Genomic DNA, 14,417 nt, shown 5'->3' with positions numbered 1-14,417 from the left:
CGGTTGCCATACATTATAAACAATAGACTGGGTGGTGTTTGCCTGGGTTGCTGTGTAGCTCCATAGGTTATGGCTGTGTGCTTATGTCTGGAAGTTCGTGGGTTTGAATTCCACAGACTGTAGAGTAGTGACATCACCTTTGAACAAAGTCTTTCCCGCTGACTGCTCTAAGGACGCTGGGTGCTGGTTGACCCTGCTCCCTGATCCAAAGCTTTCCTCACATCGCTCTGGATGAAGTGTCTGCTATATAAATCCATGTAAATGTGTGATTTTTCAGTCCCTGGTTTGGTCTCAGCCTCAGCGTTTTCTTGTCCGCAGTGCTGGAACGCTTTAGTTTCTCAGGCACAACTGGCTGCTCTTCTTCTCTTGCCCTCTTATTATGGGATTAAAACTGGCACCCATCACATTACCAGTCTGTTTCCTTGACAATGGAGCACTCTTGGTTTTTTTTTTGTGGACCTGGGAGATGGTGTGCAAAAAAGGTTTTTAATTTGTTTTCTTATGTAGCACAGTATAGTAACTATGCCAAACCTGGAACCCCCTAAAATCAAGACTTGAATATTATGACACCCCAGTGGATACTTCTGTTGAGACCCTTTTAAATGTTTTTCCATTTAAATGGCGCCTTGAAGAGATGCTGCTTTTTGGGTCTATTTTTGTTGTTTAGTTCAGCAGTACAGTAGAACAGAACACCTACTGATAATGTAGTGTCTGTCCAGTTGTGTGTTGGATTTCTAACTTATCCTGTAACACTTCCAATGCAATTTCTGGGACGTTGCGTTTCATTGTTGTCTGTCATAGCTGTTTAATTTTTAATTTAAGCTTCTTTTTATTTCTCCTTTGATGCCGTCTTTTGCATCAGGAAGGCCTGAATGGGCTGTGCGCACAATTGTTGTCCAGATCTATGGCTCTCTTGTGCATGAACTTGGCCAAATATATTCCTTCTTGTCACATTCAGTCCTTTGCCTTGGGTATGAATAGATTTTTCTTTTTAATTCAACCTGCCATTTGTTTGTTTGTTTTGCTTGTTTTTTTGTTTGTTTGTTCGGGGTGCATGTCTTGTGTCTGTAAGAGGTGCAGCTTTAGTTTTATATTTGCGGCTGTGTGTGTAATTTACAGTGCTGGTCTGAGAGAGTCATGTAGCCTTGTTGCAACCCCTCCTCAAATGCCCACCCCCCCAAAAAAAAACAGAGATTCAAGAAAGACAATAAAACAAAACGTCTCATACTTACTTTTACGCGCCGTTTTCTTCTTGTGGAGTTTAAAACAAGAAGACTAGCCATTAGCCATTTCTCAAGCCATTCAGTTTGAGAATTCTCAGCTTTTATTGGTCATTTTAAACTAGCTGAACCACTGACGTGTTCTTCAATCCAGAAGCAGGAAGAGGGAAGCCTAAAGAGACAGGAAACCTGCAGGAGGGGGACAATTTATCTGCTCACAGCTTCAGATGATCTACTTAATGAATGATGAGGTATTGGCTGGGTCTTCATATCCAGGCACTGGGTGTATAAACATGCAGTCCGGAATGTGCAGTCAAACGTTTTATACATGTTATCACCTGACCACAGTTTCTCATTCCACTTGCTAGGAGAGGCGTTTGAAGTGTGCTGGAAGTGTGTAGTCTCATTTGAGTGACACTACACTAATTACACTAATCAGCGTTATACCATATGATTTTTACGGGGGGCATGTCTGCCCTCAAGTTCCAGAAAGTAATTCTGGGGGGTGGCTCCACAGATATAGCAATGGAGGACTGCTCTGGCTGCTACCACAATGCACCTGTTCTTTTGCTCCACACTCGCATGTATCTCTTTGTAGTGATTTCAGCAGTGACAGGCTTTTGAACAGGAGCGAAGGAAGTCACTGATCAAAACAAAGGCCGCAGGAAAAAGAGTGACGCGCAGATCTGTGAGCGGTCCCATGTCACCCGGAGCGGATGTGCTCATTGTACACTGGCTGATTTAAACAAGCCTCTCAAAGACACATTGTGGAACGAAAACGGTAATTGTTTAATAACCCTGGCCCTGGCATTGTAGGTTTGTATCTGATGTTGGGAGATTATAGAGGCCGGTGTGTCTGGGAGGCACTTCAAAGGGGCTGCTAGTTGCAGAAGTCATGTGACTAGACATGTATTAGTTATATATTGCCAAATTTAATTTACTTCTCACAATCGCGAGCCCTTCGGACAGAAGGCTGGAATTCTTTCGGACGCTAATAACTTGTGTTTGTCATTCATTGCAGGCGGCAGGCCCTCGTTAAAATCCAGCTTCATCTCCTCGGGTCAAACGGACTCGTTCCCATCGGATCGAGATCTCACACTTTATGTCAGATGCAGGGCAGGAAGGGTGAATGACAGACTGGATGAATAAACGATCTGATCTGTTAATTAACTGCGTAGTCGGTGGCTGGGGTGGGGGACGGGGGGTTGGGGTCAGCTGTGTGTGGCGTGAGCTGTGGGGGCAGCTGGGCCATCCACTGACATGTGACTGAGCCCCCAGCAGGAAGATGGTTAGGGGGGTCATTATTCAGTGTCTCGGCACCCCCTGGGGATGGCTTTGACGTGTCCTGTTTGTCACTAGAACTGTGGCATGTTCACAAATCACAAAGCTGTATGTAGTTCCTTTCTTTGTAGGTGTGTGGAATCGTCTTACCAAAGCATATTAGGAGAGTAAATACTATTTTTGATGTACATTAAGTTTTGACGGTAATTTTATTTTTCATACCATCATGCCTTCCCGTGATATATGGTATTTTGGATTTTGCCAAAATGACCTACCAACCTCCCAACCCTCCTCCATCCCCCGGGGAATTGTCACAAAGATGTCCCCAGAATACCGCAGTTCACCGTATCATCTTAATACCATCCAGGCCTAATATACATCACGTTGCAATATAAATTTCATTCTAGAAGACTTGATACCAGAGGACTCAAGGACCTGTGCTGTAAATTCAAAGGAGATTATTGCTTACATTATGCAAGAGTATATTACAGCGGGAAGCAGACACAGAATCTGTGGCCAGCAGGGGCATTTTGATGCATCGTGGCCTCTGGGTTCATAGTGCTGGAAGCTTTGGGAGGTCTTGGGGGATGATGGTGAAGTGGGGGCAGGAAACCTTGAGGAGGAGCACTCTGGTGTGGTGGAGGCTGTGCTCGCAAGGCCTGTGTTTGAGGTGCTTCCTCTGGCTGTGAGTCACCGGGCCCTTGGGAGGCCTCGTTTGGCACATGGGGGAATCTAATCAAGGCCTGGAGGCTGCTGGGAGATGAGAGCGGCACTGGTGACTGGGAATGCTGCGTATGGAGCCATCTGTGGCCTGCTGCATGTGGTCCTCCACTATGTGCCTAAACACAGGCCCCTTTGCTCTCTCTTTTCTTTCTTTTCTTAATGCTTGGACTCTCGTTAAGGCTAGAATCTGTTTCTGGAAGGCTAGACCTCTCTCTCTGTAAGACTAAGGCCTACCTGTCTGTGAATACGTTGGGTTTGTTTCTCTCAGGCTAGGGCCTCTCCGTGGATGCCTAGGGCCTGTCTCTTGCTCACTTTAAGGCTAGGGCTTATCTGTCTGGATACCTTAGGCCTGTCTCTCTCTCTCTTTGTAAGGCTAGAGGCTGTCTCTCTCTGTAAGACTAGGTCTTGTCTGTCTGTAGATGCCTAGGGCCTGTTTGTCTCTCAGTATAGCTAGGGCCTGTATATCTTTGAAAGGCTAGGATTTGGTCTCACTCCTTCTGTGACTAGGTATTGTCCGACTTATGCTGTAATCGCTGTCTGTCTCACAACAGATAGGAGCTGCCACTTCCTCTGTGGGTAGGAGTGTTCATTCCTTGCTGTTGTAGTGCCGCCTTTGACTACATCCTGTGGATGTCATTGTCGGTAAGCTCTGTCCCTTTCTCCTCTTCTTCTACATTGTCCTTTCTCCTGTGAGTAGTATCCGTTATCCTCTACACAGTTCCACGTTGAAGGCGCTTTCATATTGCTGCTGTCTGTTTGTTCCGGTGCATTGTGCTGTCTCATCCCGAGCGTTGTGCAGACTCCTACCGGCTAGGTGCTGCCGAGGGACTGTTGAAAGGCAGTATACAAACGACCACAGCCAGGCTAAGGAAAAGGTATCGGGACATGCTTACCATCATGCTACCCCTCGTTCCATTTTCCCCAATGCGTCCAGCCCCTGTATATGCTTAGGAATTGCAGTCGATGGCCAAATGGACCAGAATGGTGCCTTTCAGACTAACCACAGTCGGAGGGACAGAGCCCCCAACTGGGTGATGCCATTTACCAGGATGCAGTGAGGATTTTGTGTGTCTTTCATTCCTTCTCTTTTCCCTTTTCTCTTATCTGGGACAATTGTGATGTGTTTGGAGTGAGTGCTTCCCAGATCGCATTCCCGTAGATAAATCTCCGCTTCACCATCCAAAGCAGCTATGATGTAACGGGCATGCTAAGATGACAGTGACGACAGGTCAAGCCATGAGCACGAATTTGCGAGTAGCATCTGTGCCCTGTGAGTAGATGAGAAATAATAATTTCAATAAAGGATAAAAATGTGTGGTCTCCTCAGATGTGTTACTTTATTATTTTGAATGCTGCTGCTTTTTAAGCTGCTTCCCCCCCCCCCAGTCCACCCCATATAGCTTTTATGTTACCTATTTGTTTAGCTGGATATTTTTAGCTGGAATAACTTGGGTGAAGTACCTTTAACAAAGGTTTTAAAGGCAGGTCTCCTGCTAACTGAACTTCTGCAGGCTGGTTTTGTGACCACTGCCCCCCTACCGTGGTCGAAGGAGTCCGGAGGGTTATACCCTGTGTTTATATATGTGTGCATAGAGGCTGACCTGCTGTAACTAGGAATTCTCGTGTTTTTGAAATGGAATTTGGTCGTTTGTAATTGCTGTTTCAGATGTGGCTCTTCTCCTCATTCCAGAGGTGGCATGTTTAAGGTGGATGTGTGCCTGCTTCAATCTGGTTGGTGGGATTTGGCACATGTTCAGAATCCCAAGATGTTACTGGAAGACTGATGAGGGCTCTTTGGACTGAGACCATTCTCACTTTGTCCTGAAGTGCGGTCGAACACCTTTTAGTACGTGTACCGTAGTCGTCATATCTGTGTGAATTCAAGGACAAGGCCCCAGTGATGGCTGTGCTAGGTCATGGTGGTCACATGACAGCATACTTCAAGGTGTTTCCTTAAGCAGGATTGAGGTCGCCGGCCGTCAAGTATGTGCTTTGACTTGTTTCATGTTGCACTTCTCATTCTAAAACTCCATTTCCCAATAATTTCAAGTTTTCAGAGTTGTCATCTTTGATTTAGATGACGGAGCGTGTCCTCTGTAATGTGCATTTGGGTTTGTTTTTCACTGCTTTGTTGGGGAAAATAACAACTATGGCTTTACTTTCGGTGGGCAATTGACTGTGCCAGAGCTGATGATGGCAGCTTCACCCATAGGGCAGTTTCATCGTGTGCTTGTGCCTCATCCTGAAAACCCTTGTTTTTGAGGCATTACCCTATTTGAGATTCCATGGCTACAAGGGTCACACTCCAGTAGCCACTTGGGTTTAGCTCAAGAGCCTGCATGTCACTTTCAGCTGTCCGTTCGCCTAATGAAGTGCCCTGCAATTTACATATTTTTAATGAACCTTATTCTTTAAGTTTCAGTTGGAAATTCATTGGTTCTTGTTGTTTCTGAATTCAGTCAGGTGACAACAGATGTGTATTTGCTGACATGTGAAGAGGTTGGGGGATGTGCTTCTGAGTTTAGTCAGGTGTTATGGCTCTTTTCCACTAGTATACAATAACCAGGCCGTACCCGACCAGTACCTCAAAGTGATACTAGTTATAGTGCAGTTCGCCGCTGTAAAAGGGTCAGCTTGGTAGAGGCGTTGCCAGGTTTGGAGAGTGACAGTGACGTAAAACCAAAGAAACGCTTGTTTACTGTTCACATGGTGTTCTATGTGCTCATTTCCGCTAGCATGCCTTTGAGCATTGCTGTGCTGTGTTGGCATTAAATGGCAGTGGAATTAGCATCAGCCTGCGTAAATTTGCATTATGGATCTGTTCTCTTCAGCTGTTTCATAGTACTTTATTGAGCTAGAAGGCTGGATATTTTCAAGTAATTGGGAATGCATCAATACATCACAATGTGCAAAACTACTAATAATAAATAATATATGGAAAATATTCTTTTTTTCCTTCAGATAATCCGTGCATATTGACACAGTTCACCGGTTCTTTCTTGTCTAAGTGCATTTCGACCAGTCAGATGGTAGTCACGCTTGTCCTCGTGGGTACGGGTTGGGTACGGCTCCGATAATTTACAGTGGAAACCTGTGTCTTTGTGGTATGGCTGGAATATGGTACGGTTATTGGTCTCACTGCAAAAGCACCATTACTCTGTGTTAGCAAGGTGTCAGTGCTGCTTAATGACCAGAAGCATGGAGCACATTTGTGTTCCATGTCATAAAATATTAATTTCTTTGACCGGCAAGGTGTTTGCTGATGCCGGTCATTGACATCAGAGGTTTATGAAGTAGACCATGTCCAGTTTCCTCACAGTTACACACATCCTTTCCCCAGGTTTTTCTGTGTGATGATGTAACTGTTGTAATGATGATCTCCTTTGGTCTTGAGTTTCCGGAATGTTTTGACTTATTCTTCTTCCCTTTGCTTTTGCTTGAGTTGGTGCTTCACCATGGGTGAGAGTTTCAGGGTTACTTGCTGCAATAATTTAAATCTGGGGTCACATTATGTCAATCCTGTGCATTATCACCCAAAAGAGTGACAGCTATGTTTCATCCAAAAGTAAGTATCGCAGCAGTTTTACGCCTATAGAGTTTGCTGTGGTTTGCCAGCCGGTGCTGTGAGCATCGACTATCCTGCGCCTTCCCCGCATCAGATGAGAAGAAAAGTCAAGGTCGGAATCTAATGCCCCTGCCTGTTGTACACAAATGAATAAAGTCGCCCACAACTGGATGTCTCTACGCGTTATTCGGCCTCCTTCCATACTCATTGTTTGTTTGCCGGACTGAGGAGCTCCTCATTAGGTTTCTGTCAGTTTTATTTTACTGTTTTTATGTAGCAAACAGAGCATGCATGTGCTTGAATGGTTCTCCACCTCCCCATGAATTTCATTCATTGGCTTAACTGTTTGCCTACAAAACATTTCAACTACCTCTGTTACTTGACCCACTCATCTAGTGCTTTACATTTATTGCACCCATTTATGTGTAATTGCTTGACAAATTAAGTTATTACTGTAGTTCTTAGTAAGATTAAGTTGTGGGATTTGCAAGGTATGTAAGTACTACTCCACTTTACTAGTAGACCTTAGTTCACACCCGTCAGAGCTGATAGAACCTATCAGGGCTATTTGTAACCTATAAGTATAAACGTGGACCAGGACCATCCTGACAATATGTCCAATTCTATATGTAATTTGTTGATATTACTGAGGTCCTTAATGGGAAGCTGAGGTGTTTCTGAAAGAGGGGCATGTAGCTCCACAGAGATGCTCTGTCACCTGGCTGAGCTTCTCAGTCTACCTTTATGTGGATGACACACAGCAGTGACCAGGGCTGTTCTTCCTGTTGCCGTGACACAGACTGTTCACCAATGGGCACAGAGTGGGACACTGTTACCCAGTGACTTGTGGGCCAGATCCAATCAAATTCTCCAGTGCACCCATTGGCCTGGGATGTGTCAAGGTGGTATTTGAGGCCTGGGCGGCCAACAAAGTTAATTTAGGAAATACCGCATGCACCATCGTTACGCATTAGTCTTTGTCAAGACTTCAGGAGTTCAAATTCTCTTGACAACAGCGCTAGAAGCTTAGGGCAATTTTTCTTTATCAATATTATGACAGTTTTACATTCACCGTAATTATTGCAGAGAGATCAGTTAAACACTGCAGAGTCAACTGTACGCTGAGCATCGCAAAAGCTAACCCAACATGTCCCCCATCCGCTGCTCATTTTGCTATATTTCTGCTGAATTATTTTGCTGTAAAAACATTGAATTCTTACTCTGCTGAGGTTTGGGAGCTAGGTGGAACAGATGCTCTGCGTGACATTTATTTATTTATCGCTGAAAACTGCAGTTGAGGGTATATTAATAGATTGCCCTTTATTAAACTGCTGGTCCCCTGAATTTTAACCAAGTGACGGATGTCATGAGAAATGATAGAGGAGGTACTGCTGTCCTTGCCGATGTCAGATATCATGGCTGACACGACTTACCCTCAAGAGCATTCCCACAATCAGCGTTTCCATGACCGCTACCCCTTCACAGTGAGGTCTCTCTAATTGCTCTGGCCATCTAAGACTCGCTTTGAAATTGTTTACAGACATGCTACATTTCTGGTTGGCAAGATCTCTTCATGTGAAGTACTGTTTATCTGTGCTAGCCAGTGCTAGTCACCTTGTCTACCCATAATTCCCATAATTCATTGCTAGGAACAGTGCCTCTAGAGGCTGCATTGCAGTTGTAGGATTTCATTCTGTGTCCTTCTGTCTCCTGTATGGACCCCAGAAGAAGAAATGCTTATTTCCCTAGATTTTAACCTTGAGCAGATGGTCTAACCCTGCACTTGCATGTGGTGGAATAAAATGTGGCCTCATTCAGTCGATCAGAATGGAGAATGAATGCATATGTCCACGATCCTAAACTAGAGTGCCTACAGGTCTACATCTGAGTCTCTGTCAGTCTGTACCTGAGTCTCTGTGTTCCTGTATAAGGTATCAGGGACTCAACATGAGTATATCTGAGTCTCTGTCAGTCTGTACCTGAGTCTCTGTGTTCCTGTATAAGGTATCAGGGACTCAACATGAGTATATCTGAGTCTCTGTCAGTCTGTACCTGAGTCTCTGTGTTCCTGTATAAGGTATCAGGGACTCAACATGAGTATTTCTGTGTCTCTGTCAGTCTGTACCTGAGTCTCTGTGTTCCTGTATAAGGTATCAGGGACTCAACATGAGTATATCTGAGTCTCTGTCAGTCTGTACCTGAGTCTCTGTGTTTCTACTGTATATAAGGTATCAGGAGCTCAACATGAGTACATCTGTGTCTCTGTCAGTCTGTACCTCAGTCTCCATGTTCTTATATCAGGTATCAGGGGCTGAACATGAGTACATCTGAATCTCTGAGTTTATCCAGATGATACTGTGTCTTTCCTTAAAAATAAGGGGGTGCATAAGAAAGCCAGACCTCAGCTGAAATTAAAGCAAGAAGAAAAAGCCAAGTTACAGATGAACTGCGAGCGTTATCATAGCAGTGGGCTGAGTCCCGCTGGCTCCACTCTGCGCCCCTCTTCCAGCTCCTTGGTGGGTTGTTGGGTTTTTTTTTTTTTTTTTTTTGTGTGTGAAGATCTGGGGCGAGATGCTGACTCCACAGTGCATCTTCCACAGACAATCCACAGATGCTCTTTATCCAAACAGTTTACTTGAGCTGGCACCCAGTGGCAGAGAGGCCTTGCCGTGACACTTTGCCAGATCCAAAGAAAGCCGGCCACCGCGGATCGGCCTCACCTCCCCTCCTGCCTGGCCGCACCCTGCCGTTTGCGTGACCCTGCCACCTGGCCACGTTCCAGTACGGTCCGTTCCACATGTGGCTGCCATTATTCCGCTGCCCTATCTCCTCCCGACTCGACGTGTAGTCCCGGGGGCCGATGGTCACGATAACGCCCCAGCTGCACACCCCTGCCAGGCGGGACAAAGTTAGCTAGTGGCTATCGGAAGCGATTGTAGTCCGTCCCCATCATTCCCTTCAGCAGCCATCGCCGTTGCCATGGTCGCAAAAGTAGTACAGACATCAGCAGCGCTCACGCGTGAGCTGCTCCTGCTCACCTGTTGGCTGCCAGCCTTCCGCATGATGACGTGGACTTCAGGAAAAGTGCATTTTAGCTAACGTGCAGCATGGCACCATAAAGCCCCGTGCTCTGCCATTACGACAGTCAGGCAGGCCATTTGACCATTAGCCGTGGCGCTAATGGCCTTATCGCTTGTTAGATGCTAGTTTGCCATCTGCCAGTGAGCCGGTTGCCGGGAGTGACCACCTGGAGTCTCTTCCGCGGTCTTCCTCATATCCATAGTGAGGCCTGCTCCTCTCACAATAAAAGATATTAAATTTGTGTACCATCTTATTGTAAAATTAGAGTCACATCACATAATGGATCAATGGACTGTGAATCAATATGTCTGGGAAATATCTGGATTCATCAGATTTAACACAATCCAGAAACAAACGTATTTACAATATTTGTCCCCACGTAATATTTAGTTTATGGTCTGCATATTAGTTAGCATGTTTTTTAAGGGTCTAGTGAGACATGACTTTATGACTTGCAGTCTGTTCCTGGTTTTGTCTCTCCTAGGCTTTGCATTTTAACGGCTGGCCATCAGTGCTTAGAAAGTCAGGTTAGAAAAGTATAATCTTTAGTTTTTTTTTTTTTAAATCTTTGCTATAGTGAGGTTGTCATATTTTCTTGATCTTCATTTGTCTTGTTACTTGTTGATTCCACCCATTTACACAAATGGTTGTTCTGGTCAGAACAAGGATATGCTCCTCAAAAGCACAACATACTGATAAAGATAAACCTTAACCACTGTGCCACCTGCTGGCCAGTTTGATCTTTTAGTTTTGCTCACTTCTTTCTCAACCAGCCTGCTATCTGATGAGCTGCAAAAATGGAAAATCTACTGTGGCAGCAGCTTGTGAGAGTGTGGATGTGTCAGATAGGGGGAAAGCTCCCCTGACCCCCCCCCCCCCAAGACACGGGGTGGGGAGGAGGACCCCAGCTGTCATCACCAGGAAAATAGGTGACAATGCTGAAGATCACATCCAGGCTGCTGTGGTAATGGAGGCAGCCTGTCTGCAATCCCCAGGTGGAAATAATCTGCACACCAGAGTCTTAAGGACTCTGAATATTGTCTTAGATTGGGGGTCTTATAGTGGGGTAACTGGTTGGGGGTTGTGGGAGGTGCATGCTGGAGATGACAGGCATTGTGGGAGAGCCAGACAGAAAGAGACGCCGTATTCAGCTACAGCCGGAGCACTCAGAATGAGCCATAATTACGGCTGTAAGGTATTTATACATTTTAAAGAAGTACCTACTTCAAGTAATGCGTGTGTAGTTATAATGAGACAGGAGCGGGCACCCAGTTAATCAAAGCAAGATTAATGGTCTAATTTCCCGTTAATTGTCAGAGTGCACCTGAATGTGCAGGGATGCAGCAGCGGCAGTGCAGGGGTCTGGGAGGTGGGGGCGGGGAATGGCGCTGCGGAGGTCACCAGCTGGGGAGGTGGACTGCCATGGCTCATTGGCGAGCACAAAAATGAATGGTGAACGCTAGCGGCCCAGCGGCGGTGTAGCGTTTCAAGAGGTATGTATAGCCCACAGCTTAGCGCGACTTTCCTGTCTTCCATTTGTTTCGCGGCGATCGCTGTTGCTGGAGCGCCGAGAAATGGTAAGACGGGCACAGTAAGTGGGGCACTGCGTGAGTAAGCAACAAGAGTGATAAATTTATACAGCCCCATATAATAAGGCCTGCTCGTTGGCACAGGGCTGCAGGCAGCTGCTCTCTGCTTAAAAGTCTGGGGCAGGGAGACACTCATTCCCTATCTGGGCTGCTCCCATCCTGTGTGTTGAGATGGGGGGGTGGTCTGACTGCCACCGTGAGGCCCGAGACAGAGGAAAACATGCCGGCACCCAGTAAAACTCACAGAAGGTTTCCCCTACAAACCTGTCTCTGTTCTCCACTCCTTGTCTGCTGTCCTTTCGCCCAGAGATACATTTCTAAGTCTGTAGAGAGACTCGGGAATAGAGTATTTGTAATATTTTTAAGCAGTTTATTTTAAGCAGTTTAGTTTAATGTGTATGGTGAGAGCAGTGAGCGTACCTTGCTGGCATGGGCTGTGCTGTTTTTGCAGTGAGGTGATGGTTTTTTTGTGCACTGGGTCCAGGGGAAAAGACATCATGTTCCCATGAAATATCAGCTCCATCTCCGTTGCCCATAAATCGGTTGAAATCGGTCGGATGTGGACGTGAGGCGGCTCTGGTCTCAGCTCCGCGTCCTGAGGGGAAACAGCCAAACCATCACAGGAATTCGGCGAACAGCACGTTGCTAAGAGTCCCCACTGAAATATTAATGCGGTCCCCTCAGCTTGGGCTGCTGGTAGACCGCGAGGTACAGAATTAGTTATGGTCAGATAATGGCACCCAGTCTGATGTAAGTAAGTCTCTTCAGCCCTAAATTTCATAAGCAGATGAGTTTACGTGAAGCACGCTATCCTTTTCTCGTTTACATTTATTGTACCGTCCTACTGAATCAGCTCAGGCCATTAGCCACCTAAAGGGTACGAGAGCAGCTGTCATCCTGCTTTTGGAATCGGTAGCTGTTGTTTAACTAAAGGATCACTGGCTGTACTGGTCCAGTGCCCCTCTGTGGACCTCGGTCACTGGTAAAGAGGATTCTTACAGTCCTCTGAAGCTCTATTCAAATAACTTTAACCATGAATATTCATTGCTGACTCATTGTGGTCATTAGTCTGAAAGGTGACCCCCCCCCCCCTTTTGCCATTCACCTCTGCTGGTACAGAAGTTAGTTTGTCTATATACCTAAATATGTATTAAGAAACGTATGTGCATATCTCATATTTAAACTAAATTTGATTAAAAATGTGCTTTAAAAAAGTGAAACCAAACATTTAGTTCAGAAGCTACAGCCTCATTAAAATGCTTCACTCGTATTCAGCTTTTAATGATGAGAAAGAGTCATGTAATATTTTCAATATAATCATAGTTATAATTGAAACGAATGGGAAATTTTCCTTGTCTAAGCCTATAAATGTGCAGGTTTTGTCAGTGATCACAGACAATGGGTAGTGTGGTTTCATAAATACAAATTGTACAATTAGCTGAAAGGATCACTAGGAGTGGAATTCATGCAAAGCCAATTAAATGCAGGACCAACAGAAAAAGTGAATGTGTGCGTTGGCAAAATGGTGTTTTTTTTTCCAGTCGATTATACAAAATTATGTGCTGTTTTGACTTTCTGATAAAATGTCTGAAAGGTGTAGTGGTTTCTTATAGTCTTCGCTGCCGAAGGAAAATACTTTGTAAAATGTAATGAGATTAAATGCCTGCGTGCTGAAACTGTCATTTTTGGAACATATTTCGCAGAAAATGTTGGGGCGGAAACGCATGAGCTTTTAAGATCCCGACAGTTAACTTGACCTCTCTTATGGGTTTAATCTTCCCAGATATCCAGAGAACGTCCTGGTCATTGATGGGTACGGTGGTCTTTCCCCAAGTTTCCACTTTGGACCGGAAGCGGGACATGGTTTCAGGCTTGTTCTGTGCTGTATTCGCTCTTAATAGGGATCATGTGTTAACGACCAGTGGGCCGTGCCACATGGCATCTGATGGGAGCGCTTTACTCCCCTTTGATTTGGCTGAAAATCCTGTTCTGCCCTGCACCTTTGTGCCACATGTGTAGTTTTCATCTCAGTGGGGCACATTTCCGCAGCACTGGTAACTGTTTCCCTTCCGGTGTGGTATGGTGCCCTCATGTAGCCGACGGTTACCATAGATACACCCGCCCTTTATATATACATTTACATTGAGTGGTCATTGTGACTATGGGCATCATAACCCATCGTGGCTGTGGGCCCATCATTAGCATAGAACAGAAGTTGACCCATACCTTGGCTATTGAGCCCTTTGGATCACATGTCTCTTAGAGGGGCTGCATTATGAAAGTATTTATTTACACCCCCCCCCCCCCCCACTAAAGAGTACAATGCCCCCCTTCCCTCCCGACGACAAATCTTTGGTCACATGTCTCAGGCTGTAACCTATCTGCCCCACGTCAGAAGGTATCAACAGTGAGACATTTTGGAAATATCAGTACTTCAGGATCCCCCAGTGCTTGCATGGGGCCTCGTGCTGGGGCCGGAGCCTGAGCTACAGCCTACGCCATTGCCCCTGTCACGGCACATGCGTCATGTGGTTCTGTCAGGTGGCAATGTGCTTCAAAGGCCTGTTCTGGGACTGAACAAAGGCCCCCATATTCTGGCTGTAAATGGATGCCAGGGTTTAAACACAACATGAAGTGGGAGTGCCAAATCGATGCTTGCATATTTTTCAGTGCTTTTTTTTCTTGTATGATTATCTTTCCATTAGATGTCAGAGACAATGTATCAACTTGTAAATTGATTCGATTAGGGCTGCTTTTTAAAATGTTTAATGAAATCAGAATAGTAGGACGTTAAACGATGGTTTAACAATTACCCATGTTCTCCCCCCCAGCTTCCGATGACACATGTAATTAAAATGTTTGATCTTTTTTTCCTCTATATCTTCTGACTTTGATGTACAGAATTCGCTGGTCCTTTGAAAACTAGACATTTGACGGTCGGCAGACCGCACATTCTTT

General features: G+C 45.4%; 1 protein-coding gene across 1 annotated transcript in view; it reads left to right on the top strand.

Annotated features, from left to right (window-relative positions):
- Positions 1-14,417, top strand: part of cacna1c (calcium channel, voltage-dependent, L type, alpha 1C subunit) — a 178,111-nt gene that overhangs the window by 10,106 nt on the left and 153,588 nt on the right. The gene's annotated exons all lie outside the window — the stretch shown is intronic.

The sequence above is a fragment of the Brienomyrus brachyistius genome, chromosome 3, assembly GCF_023856365.1.
Source record: "Brienomyrus brachyistius isolate T26 chromosome 3, BBRACH_0.4, whole genome shotgun sequence".
Classification (NCBI taxonomy): domain Eukaryota; kingdom Metazoa; phylum Chordata; class Actinopteri; order Osteoglossiformes; family Mormyridae; genus Brienomyrus; species Brienomyrus brachyistius.
Note: the sequence above shows the minus strand (reverse complement) of the source record. Positions and strands in the feature narration are given on the sequence as shown.